Source organism: Kryptolebias marmoratus, linkage group LG16 (genome assembly GCF_001649575.2).
Source record: "Kryptolebias marmoratus isolate JLee-2015 linkage group LG16, ASM164957v2, whole genome shotgun sequence".
NCBI lineage: Eukaryota > Metazoa > Chordata > Actinopteri > Cyprinodontiformes > Rivulidae > Kryptolebias > Kryptolebias marmoratus.
Genome location: NC_051445.1, coordinates 21,715,462 through 21,726,247, shown reverse-complemented (window position 1 = coordinate 21,726,247; position 10,786 = coordinate 21,715,462). Strand labels below are relative to the sequence as shown.

General features: G+C 46.5%; 1 protein-coding gene across 5 annotated transcripts in view; it reads left to right on the top strand.

The window, feature by feature from the left end:
• The window catches only part of LOC108232244 (zinc finger protein 516), a 59,699-nt gene that overhangs the window by 888 nt on the left and 48,025 nt on the right, over window positions 1-10,786 (top strand). Inside the window, exons 1-2 of one of the 5 annotated variants that reach the window (XM_017409880.3) lie at window positions 1,597-1,824; window positions 9,179-9,263. The exons of 2 other annotated variants lie outside the window; for them this stretch is intronic. The gene's annotated coding sequence lies outside the window, so the exon portion shown is untranslated. Of the gene's footprint in view, window positions 1-1,596; window positions 1,825-9,178; window positions 9,264-10,786 lie in introns of those variants that run through there. 2 more of the 5 variants (XM_017409878.3, XM_017409879.3) reach the window with 2 other exon arrangements.

The window sequence follows — 10,786 nt, the reverse complement described above, 5'->3', positions numbered from 1 at the left end:
GGGGAGGGGAGGGGTGGGGTGGGGGGGGGGGGGGGGGGGGGGGGGGGGGGGGGGGGATATCCATATTAGGAAGTCGTGTCCTACATAATAGACGTGGCACCGCTGCCGCCGAGCAAGGCACAGGTGCCGCGTTCACGGACTGACGGGAGGATCGGAAACCGCTGGAAGCTCTCCGGCTCTGTCGCAGTTCTTCCTCTTCTTATTCTCCTTCTTCTTCTTTTAGTCTTTGCGCGTGCGCGCGAGGAGGAGGGGAGGTGTGTGTGTGTGTGTCGGGGGGGAGAACATGTGATGGTGGTGGTGGGGGGGAGCAGCAGGAGGGGTGGAGCGGGCTTGTTTGCTCGGAACCTTTTAGTATAAATGATGATATACATCTGTGTGTGTTTCCAACACGTACAAACAGGTGAATTGGCGTGCGCGCGTGCACGTGCGTATGTGTGTGTGCGTGTACGCGCGCGCGCCCAGCCCGAGCACAGATGTTGCGTTTTTTTACGCAGGAAGCTGTTTTCTTAGCGCAGAAACGGATGGAGCTGTGGAGCTGGGAGGCGATTGTTCAGTCAGTGTCACCTCTTCTCTGGATACTTTATCATCACAGGCTCGCGCGCACACGCACGTGAACGCGCCAGCTGATCCTCCTCCTCCTCCTCTCGAGGAAGCGCTCGAGACCGAAATGAAACAACAAAGAGGCAGAGGAGGAATGCGCGTCACCCGACGAGGACAAACAACGCGGGGACCAACTTTTTTCGCTTTTCTCCTTTTGTTTTGACAAGCTCTGGTCCACAAACACACACTCACACACTCACACACACACACAGGCGGGACTTATTTCCATATATGGTGCATTTAGGTGCCGTCCACCATTCTTATACTCATCAATATGATCAGAAACAGCACAGCGTCCCAAAGTTAGTTTTCACAGAGACAGTCCGTGCATACAGGCAGGCCTCCCTTACGAGCCACCGTAGTAAACAAAGTGTCCCTGCTGATGGTAAACAGTAAACAACCTTTTGAAGTGGGGTGTTTTCTTTTAAAAGCATTTTATCAAACGGTGTTGTTTGAAGAAGCTTATGAGCAGTTGATTCCAGAAATGCGGGTACGCAGTCAATGTAAACGAAGCACTCAGCTTGAAAATCCACCAAAATCGCAGCCGTCCGTGTGCAGGTGGCGCCCTGGTCGTCAGCTTATGCAACATCTGTGAAACATCTGTGAACACCTGTCACCTATCTGTCCATTTCTTTACCCCCTTTTGTTTTTGTTTGTCGCGTTGCTGGTCTCTTTGCGGCGAGTTGCTTGAACACAGTAGCTGAAAGAAGTCATGCTAAACCTATCAGGACAAACAGAAATTGGTGATGGCTCATAATAATAATAATAATAATAATAATAATAATAATAAAAAAAATAATAATAAAAATAAACTCTAAATATCACAAGTTCACAAATTGGCCAGAATGTGGGCTAAATAAGGTGAGAAAACCTCTGTTTACTTTGACCAAAAAAAAAAGTTTAGTTCATCATTAAATCTTTTGAGTGGCCACATTTCCGAGCGGCCCTGAAGGCAGCAGCAGTGAGAGAGAGAGAGACAGAGAGACACAGAGACAGACAGAGAGGAACCTGTGCTGCTGAACAACACCAGGAGTCAGGAGTCCACCAGAGATAAGCCCTATCGGTGCGGTTCTGCTGCTGCTGTGCCTCTTAGAACCACAGAACCGGAACCGGACCAGGCCAGCAGATCACCCCCCCTCTGCCTCCTGCTGCTGCTGGTGGAGAAACTGTTTGGTTCCCCCTTGGAGTTTTTTCTTGTGTCAGAGCTGAGCAGCGGTTTATCCGGTAAGGAAGTGGCTGGTGTGTAATTATTATTGTTTGTTATTTTATGGGTGTGTTCGCCCAGGGTTCAGATTGTCATTGCTGCTTGCTTGCTGCCTTCAGGAACTTGTTTTCTGAACAGTTTTTTTTTAAACCCCTGTAATATCCCTTTAAAAAAAAACAAAAAACAAGAAAGTTGGAACAAGGCGCTGATGAAGGAACAGGCATCAGATGAGCCTGAGAGGAGATAAGGCTCACTTGGAGGAATGTTGGGCTGATAACACAAGAGTGGAACTTTGTTGTTGTTGTTGTTTGCCTTTAAGCCACGATAATCCTGCGGTGTTTTCAGAGTGAGGGCAGGTGAAGGAGGGCTGGAGACTTCTTACCATGCAACAGGGATCTGCAGCCTTTCCAATCAAAACACACACTCCTGCTCCTTTATCTCCCTAAATGAAATGAATCCAGAGCAGGAAAATGTGTTTAAAGTAAGAAAACAACTCATTATTGTAAAATAATTATATATAATACCTGCTGTTTGTCGCTTTGTGATATAACTGGTTTATAACAAATTGTTGGTATTTTTACACGTTAAAGGAAAAGACCAAACTCTTATGTTTTATTGTTGTTGTTTTTTTGTGGGGGAGTGGGTTACACCTGCTGTCATTTAAACTCTGAGCTACGGAAGCCTGTGAGAGTCATTTCTGTTGGTAGTAAATGAATGATATAAGTATACAAATGTAAAAATATCAAAGCATTTACTAGCATCCTAGTTTTTTTTTAGCGAGCAGAAGAATGAGTCCATTTGATCAGAATAATGATAAGAATTAGTCCGGTTTGTTGTGATTTTTACAGCAAATAAAGGCAGAGGCGTCCATTTTTTTTGTTATTGTTTGACGACTCGTCACGTTTCTGGTTTGCTTTCTCCTCAGCGACTTGCCTCGGATGTGTTTAAAAAAGAAAAAGAAAGGAAAAGGTAAATTTTCTGCTGGATTTCTGGGACATTTCCAAAGTGGCTCGCAAACCGTCCTCGTAACGTTAGCGCCGATCTGTTCATTCGCATATAACCGGACCGTGAAAGTTGCCAAAACTGGCGTTTTACGAGTGTAAACAGGATTCATTTTCAGATTTATTTTTGTCCACAGGTCGCAGACCCCTTGCCCCGAAGTCGCAGCTCCGCTCGGGGATCATTTAAAGATCAATCGGACGGGGGGGGGCTGCGTAAAAGTTAACAGGCGTCTAAAGGTGACAAACGCAGGAAGTATTTGAGTGAGGCAGGCTGCAGTGGTTATCGCAGCACATGGAGATGTGAGAGGAAAGGTTGCAAACAGAGAAAGAAAAGAGTATGTGTGGTTTAAAATACGCACACATGTAGTGCTGAAGTTTAAGGGGAAAAAACTATTAAAAAAACAGGAGTTATCAGTTGTTTTGGGAGTTTTTACTTCCAACTTTCACACATATAGGCTCCACATGAAATTAGCTATAGGCTAATACTTCCAATTTTATATCTTCCTCTTGTTCTCTACTTTAAAGTTTTCTTTTTTGTGGCCATTTTGAAGTGGTGTTCTGTGTAAAGCTCATGAACAAACAAAGTTTAAAAATACTATTTAAACGGCCTCAGTTTGGACAAACTAGTGTTCAGGTCGGACAGAACCGACAAGCTAACCGAGCTAACGGCTAATCCCAGCCAGGCTAAGCTCAAAGCGGGCCGCTGCCGTCTTAAAGACAACTCAGAGTCCAAAATCTTATATTTCTTCATCTCATATTTATTTATAAACCTGTCCAGTATCATAAATGTTGATGCTACTGTTATTTCAGCAAAAATGTTTTGATGTTTCGGTTGGTAGTGACCCCAGACTGCTAAAGCTATTTTCACCAGAGAACTTGCCAATTGGTCCCAGGCTACACAGAAATATAAAAAAACCCCACAAAACTTAAGTAATTTATGTAAATGTTTTTATATAAATTGGTATGGAGGGTATTTTATTCAGAAAAATAACTTCTTTTCGTGTCTTGTCCCTGCGCATGACTCAGTCACTGTTATTTTTCACATGCTAGCAAACTTTCAAGCTAATTTTAGCAAAAATTAGTAAAAAAGAAACCCTCAAAAAACAGGGTTCTCTGGAGAATATTTCTTTCGCCCACTTGTTGGTGAGTAAGCTGTTTTGTATGAAAGTGTTTCATGACGCAGACTTGTTGTTGGCAACTTTTTGAACAGTCTCAGTTTGGAGAGAGCGCTAGCTTAGCTTAGCTTAGCCTAGCTTAGCCTAGCTTATCAGCTAACACTTTTTGGTGCCACCTGGGGTCACTTCCAGCCTGGAGTATCACAGAATTTCTGCTGAAATAACCGCGTAAAGTCAAATTGGCGACAACAGAAAGGTTATTCGTGTTTGCATGAATAAATATGACATTTTTAGGACTCTGGACTTGTTTTTAAGACAGCAGCAGCCCGCTTTTAGCTTAGCCTGGCTGGGATTAGCCGTTAGCTCGGTTAGCTTGTCGGCCCTGTCTGACCTGAACTCTCGTTTCTCCAAACTGATGCTGTTCACAAACTATTTGTGGCGTTATTTGTTCTGAGCTCCTCCACTTTAAAATGAGCGAAAATCTGATTTTTAACGCGGTACGACAATAAGGAACCTGTCTGCTGATTGACGGGCGTTTCTTTTCCCCCTCACCTTTGCTGCTCCTCTGAGATTTTACTTTCTGACTGTAAGTTTCCGACACGTGTTGCTCTGGAACTACACCTCATGTTGTTGTTGTTGTTGTTGTTGTTGTTGTTGTGGTGGAAGTGGTTGTGATGTCACCCAGAACACAGACAGAAAGAGAAAGAAACAGATCGCTGACGGAGGGCGGGAAGGAGCAGAGACGGCGTGTCGTTTTTAAAGGTGGAAATGTCAAGTCGCAAGCAAGTTAGCCAAGTTAGCTGTTACTTTTCTGAATCTTAGTGTTTTTGGGGATGGAACCAAGAAAAAAGAGGAACCCTACTTGAAGTTGTACCTGAGCAACAAGACATCATTCTTGTTTACCTACAAACCAGTTGATGGTTTTTTTTTTTCATTCTTCCTTGAGGCTTTCCTCAAAGACTGACACAGATCTGAGTTAGGATTCCTAGAAGAAATGCATGTCACCCCGCCGCCTTTTGTCGCTGGAGTTTTGGACCAAGACGGCCTCATGTTGAGGACCGACAGAGTCACAGCTGTATTGGAACGACCCCTAAAAATGGCGTTTTAATCTTGCAGAGCTCGACGTACGTGTTGTAAAATGACGTCACTGTTTCTGTGACGGCAGAGGCTGATCAGGCATCTTGATTTTGAATCAGTTGTAGACGTCCAACGAATAATTACTTTTCTGAGGGTCTTGCTGACCTCAGTCCAGTTGGTCAGGAGCTTTTTTTTTTGCGATCAGACAGACAAACGGGCAAAAACATTCTCGCCCACATGTTGCCTTTCAGCTGTGAGCGATAATGAAAACTTGTTGGGACTTTTTTTTCTGTTTATAGCCGAAGCGAAGCAGGACCACGACCCCAGATTAAACGTGCCTCTCGTGTCCTTTCAGTCTGAGCGTACAGATGTGACAGCTGTGGCTGTTTGTTTGTTTGTAACGTTGCCTAACTGTGACAGCCCCGTCCTCTCGGCGGCTCACTCGTGGCTGCTGGCCGCCGTCGCTCAGCCCTAAGCTGCACACATCGAGCTTTCCGTCAATAGGACTGATTGTCTTCCGCTCACAGCCTCTGCGCTTATGGCGACCAAACTTTTAACTCCGACCTGACTCCTTATCTTTCCCGAAGACTTTTCTTTTTTGGATTTGCAAAGTTTCCCCCTCTCCTCGCTCTCCCTTGCCGTTTCTTCTTTTCTCGTTCCCGTCTGTGTAAAATTAGCGCGCGCGTGTTTTCGTGGACGTGTTTTATCGGTGTGGGGTGAAACAATGAGGACAAGGCCGGGCTTTGTGGTGGCAGAAATGCATTTTTTAACCCGTGTGAATGAATGGCGCCTCACATTCCACAGCGCCGGGCTCTTCGCTGAATGGCAGCACTAGCACGGCTGTTTTCATCACTCATTGCTGCCTCGTGCTTTATTTATTTATTTATTTGCTTATTTGTTTGTTTGGACTTTGTTATTTACCTTTTCCTGACTAATGCGGGCCGTCTTTTAACCGTCCGGTTGCTCTTGGCTCAATCCGAGAGCGAGGTTAACCAGAAAACAGGATTCTCCGCCACCGAAATGCTAAAGTTTGTCGAAGGATGAACTGTCAGCTGAAATGCAAAGGCTAAATCAAGCAGAACACGAGCTAAAATCAGCAAACGGCAGCTAAAGGCTAAAAGGAGCAGAAAAGGACAAACAGAAAGCCCTGAAGTCGATGTCTGACAACAATGAAGAGATCCCAACGTAGAGTTTGTAAGTAAAGTCTAAATGCTAAAAGTCACAACACCTTGTCCCTGACCGAGCCGAGCGTTTTCAGACACGGATGGTTAAAGTCGCGCAGCGCACACCGAAGTAGTTTCACACTTTAAACAGGAAAACAACAGTTCGATTGCTGACTCGGCGTTCCCACGGTATTAAGGTGTAACCCAAATTCCCAACGTGGAGCGAATGAAATGTCTGCCGTTAATAAAGAAGTCGGGAAGCGATGGGCGGTCGGTCCCTCGGCGCCTGTAGCGTGTTACAGTTTCGCCCGCCATTCTGAAGCTCTCGTCGCAAAACACTGGAGCGGAAATGATGTGGTAGCTGCGTACGGCGTGACGCAGGGGCGGGGTCGCTGTAGGTCGGCGGGTTGGAACCCGTGGAAGCTGCTCGCTGTCCCACCGTCCCCTCCGCCGCCGAAACAAAGACCAGGACACAATTTGCTGAAATTTTTTCCGTACGTCTTTGGGAGACCTGGCAGCAGGAACATCCTTCAGAGTCACAGAAAGTTTTACCTTACGTGACTAAAAAAAAAAAAAAAATCTTGTCAAGAAACATTAAACGTCGCGATGATGTCACATCGTCGGCTTTGGAGCTGTCTAAACTTCAAGTTTTTACAAACCTCGTCTTCTTATTCCCACAGTCCTCACGCTGCATATCCTGTTTATGCATCAGAATGTGGCCAGTTTTTTTTTTTTTTTTAATCTTCTTTCAACCCAGTGTGTCTCTCACTTTTCTGGGACTTAAGTTTTCTCTCGTATCCCTCCCCCCACCACACACACACACACATCCAAACTCTTATTGACTCCAACTACAACTGAGTTAGAACACCGAAGACTCCCGCCTCTTGGGGTTCAGGAGGTTCTTCAGTTAAATCTTCTGCACTCTGATTGTTTCTTTGAGGCTGAATTTCTTCTGTCAGCTTAAAGCCTCCATCGTACTCAAAAAGAAGTCAAGGAGTCGGTTTGAGCTCACTTTGTTGCAAGACGTTCGTTTCGTCGTCCACGAGACACTCGGATCGGAGCTCCAGGGGCTTCTCGGCTGGACGGCCTCCAGCTGCTTGAAGCTGAACGACTCCATTAAAGCACACATAAACACGCCCACAACAACTTCTGACCAATCACACGACACTTGGCTCAGACCCCCGTATCACGAAGCGGTGCACGGAGCTGCCACGAGAACAAAAGCGATGTAATTTTCGACCGACTTCGTGACTTCTCCTGGACTCTGACCAACAGCTTGGGAGTGCAGTCAGGGAGCGACAGACCCAGGTGACTGGTTCCCACGGTGACCCTAATGCGCCCCCTGGCAGCAGCTCCAACATTTCTTCCTCTCCAGTTCCGGACACGAATGCGGTCCGCGTTTCGTCCGATTATTACCAAAGGAAATGCCAAATGTGCCGCTGGGCTTTAGAGTCCAACGTGGATCTGCTTCGGCACGCGTCGACGTTCCTGCAGACGTTTCCTGCTCGGCGTTTTGACGTCTTCTCGGTTGGGAACTTCATCCAGCTTCGGTCTCCTTGCGGCTTTTATTTGAGAGGATAAATGAAACTGTAGAACGTGGGGCGCCACCCCACCCGCAGCCCTGTAAGACTGTAAATAAATCCACTGGAACCTGCTCTGCTTCGCTTGTTCGTCTTTGAACTGCAAACAATAAGGAAAGAAGACAGACATGCTTCCGACTGAGGCATTCCGGTTTTGCAGTTATCCTCGCTCCTCGCAGACAAGGAGCGCCAACAGCTCGTTGTATTTGGGCTTGGATCAGGAGCAGAGGCAGGAAAAGCAACAAGTGGCGAACCCCCGTTTCACCAAATTCGCCGTTACAAAACGGTAAGAAAAGAGGGAGAAGTTGGCTGACGTTCGCCGCTGGCCCAGATGTTTGTGTCGTGAGTTCTCTGCTGATGGCGTTGATTCCCTGCCGCACGATGAGAGACGAGGGGGGCTGGGGAGGGTGTTCTCTCGGAAAAGGGCAACCTCTCTGCGTTCGCCTTGAAACGCCGAGCTCCTGGGTTAAATTATAAATGAGCCCTCCATGGGGAACGGATCGCTCTCCGCCTCGGATGACGAGAGGAAAGTTCAGATTCACCGGCTCGCTGCTTGGACGCATTTCCAGATTTTTGCCCACTTTTCTCGTACCTTCTTAGACGGGCGTTTCCCAAAACCCTGAGCACCATGTGGGTGTTTAATCCGGGAGTTTGGGTCGGCCAGGAGGACACAGGAAGCCTGCCGAGACGTTAAACTGCTGACAGCCGAACGACTGCTGAGTCGGGAAAGCTAAAGGAAGGAGATCACTGGCTAAAGCTAAAAGTAGCAAAACCCTAGTTAAAACTAGAAAAATAACAGCTAACAGCTAAAAGTAGCAAAATGATACTGAGGAGCTAAAAGTAATGAATGGCTAGCTAAAAGCTAAATGTAGCAAAAGCTAGCTAAAATGAACAAACTGACAACGAGAAGCTAAAAGTAGCAAAAGGTGAGCTACAAGGTCAAAAAAAGCAGAAACCTTGCCGAAAGTATCGAAACGTCAGCCAGAGGCTAAAAGTAGAAGAACAGTAGCTGAAAGTCAAAAGTAGCAGAAGGCAAGCTGAAAGCTAAATGTAGCGAAGCGCTAGCTAAACTAAGAGAAGCTAAAAGTGGCAAAAGGTTGGCTAAAAGCATCAGCTAGAAGCTAAAAGTAGCAGAACGGTAGCTAAGAGCCGAAAGCAGCAAAAGTCTACCTAGAAGCTAAAAGCAGGCTAGCTGAAAGTAACAGAAGACTGGCTAAAGGCTGAAGTCGCCAAAAAAAGAGGAAGTAAAAACTAGATGTAGCAGAAGGTTTGCTAAAAGCATCAAAAGGCTAGCTAAGTTACACACACACACACACACACACACACACACACGTTCCTCCTTTAAAGGAGTAACTGAGACATTCAGCAGGAAAGTCTGATCTCAGAGGTTCTGACACACTTTCAGGCGTTTTTTTTGTTTTTTTTCTCCCCCCTGAAGGTGGAAACCCCCTGAGATTCCAGAAGCACCCGCTGAAACTCTGGGTTTTCGTCACGCTCCGGCTGTAGTATTTATATCCCTGCAGGTACATTCAGTCAGTCTGTGTGTGTGTGTGTGTGTGTGTGTTTCAGCTCTGTCTTTAACTCGCACCGTCTCAGTCTGCGTTCGGAACTGTACGGACCAAACATCGGCCGAGGCCAACGAACCGCGGCGGCCATCTTGAATGGTATCGATTAGTAGACGCACGTCCATTAATCGCTTTTCTGAGTTTCATTACGACCTGATTGTTTACGGCGTGTTTTTAAAACGGGTTAACTGCGATGCAAAGGTTTCAACGATTAATAAAACTATAACTTATTGATTATTACCACCTGCATCGTGCGGACAGGAAGGGACAGCAGGCGGCGTCACGTTTCCAAGAAGTGCTTCGGAGCCGTTTGGAGACCGCTCGGCGTGATGAGCACATTTTGAAACTCTTTAGATTTCTCTTTTCTGGGCGGTTTTCATATGAGCAAAACAAGCTGTTTTTAAATCTTCATGTACCAGTTGTGTACTATGAAACGCTACTAAAAGTGTTCAAAACAGGAAATCAGTGCCGGTGGAGTAAGTCTTTGTTCCCGTTGCCTGCCTTCAGATGAAACGCGTAGGTGTGCCCGCTTCCAGCCTGCGTTAACTAATCCTGCTAGTTGTGTTGGTTACTATTACTATTACTATTACTATTACTATTACCCTGAACTCTTCAGTCAGAGGTGGAGCTCTGACTGAAGGAAGCCACTTCTTCACCTGTTCTTAATAACCTCAGAGCTCGCGTTCCTCGGAGGAATGCCTATCGCCCGCCGCCTGAGCTCCAGCTGCCTCGGTCAAACATCATGCTCCGCCTCGGCTGGTTTCTCCTGTGAGCTGTTTGTGCTTCGACTATGCGCTAGGAATGACTCTCAGCTACTACCACACCCAGTTTTAGCTCGGTGTCTGTAGAATCCACTGACTTACAGCCATTTATGAGTGTCTTAAGTTCGCTTGGCTGCGGCGGCCATCTTGAGATGGGCTGGGACCAAAGGTTAGTCAGTCGTAGATGTGCAACCGATAATTACTTCCTGCGAGTTTCACTGAAATCAGTCCAGTGGCTCCGTAGATATTTTGCTAACAGACGAACAGGGTTAACTTCCAGCAGATAGTGTCAAAGTTTTAATTAAGCAAACATGTGCAGTGTGTTGCGCCCAGAGTGCGTGCTTGAGGCGACACTCAGCTGCTACCGCACCAAATTTGTAGCTCAACATTTGTAAAATCGACTGGGTTGTCGCCATGTTTGTGTTTTCCAAGTTCAGCTGGCTGTGGCGGCCATCTTGAATTAGGTTGACTTTAAACGTTAATCAGTGGCGGGTGTACATCCAGTGATTACCTACAAGGAGTTTGGTTGAAATCCCTCCAGCGGTTCATGAGATATTTTGCTAACAGACACACACATACACACACACGGGCAAATTCATTAGCGCGGCGGCGACTGTCGGGTTTGGGTTGACATGTGGATCAGAGGTAACAGATTTCTGGCTGCTGCTGCTACTGCTGCTGCTACTGCTGCTGCTGCTGCTGCTGCTGCTGCTGCTGCCG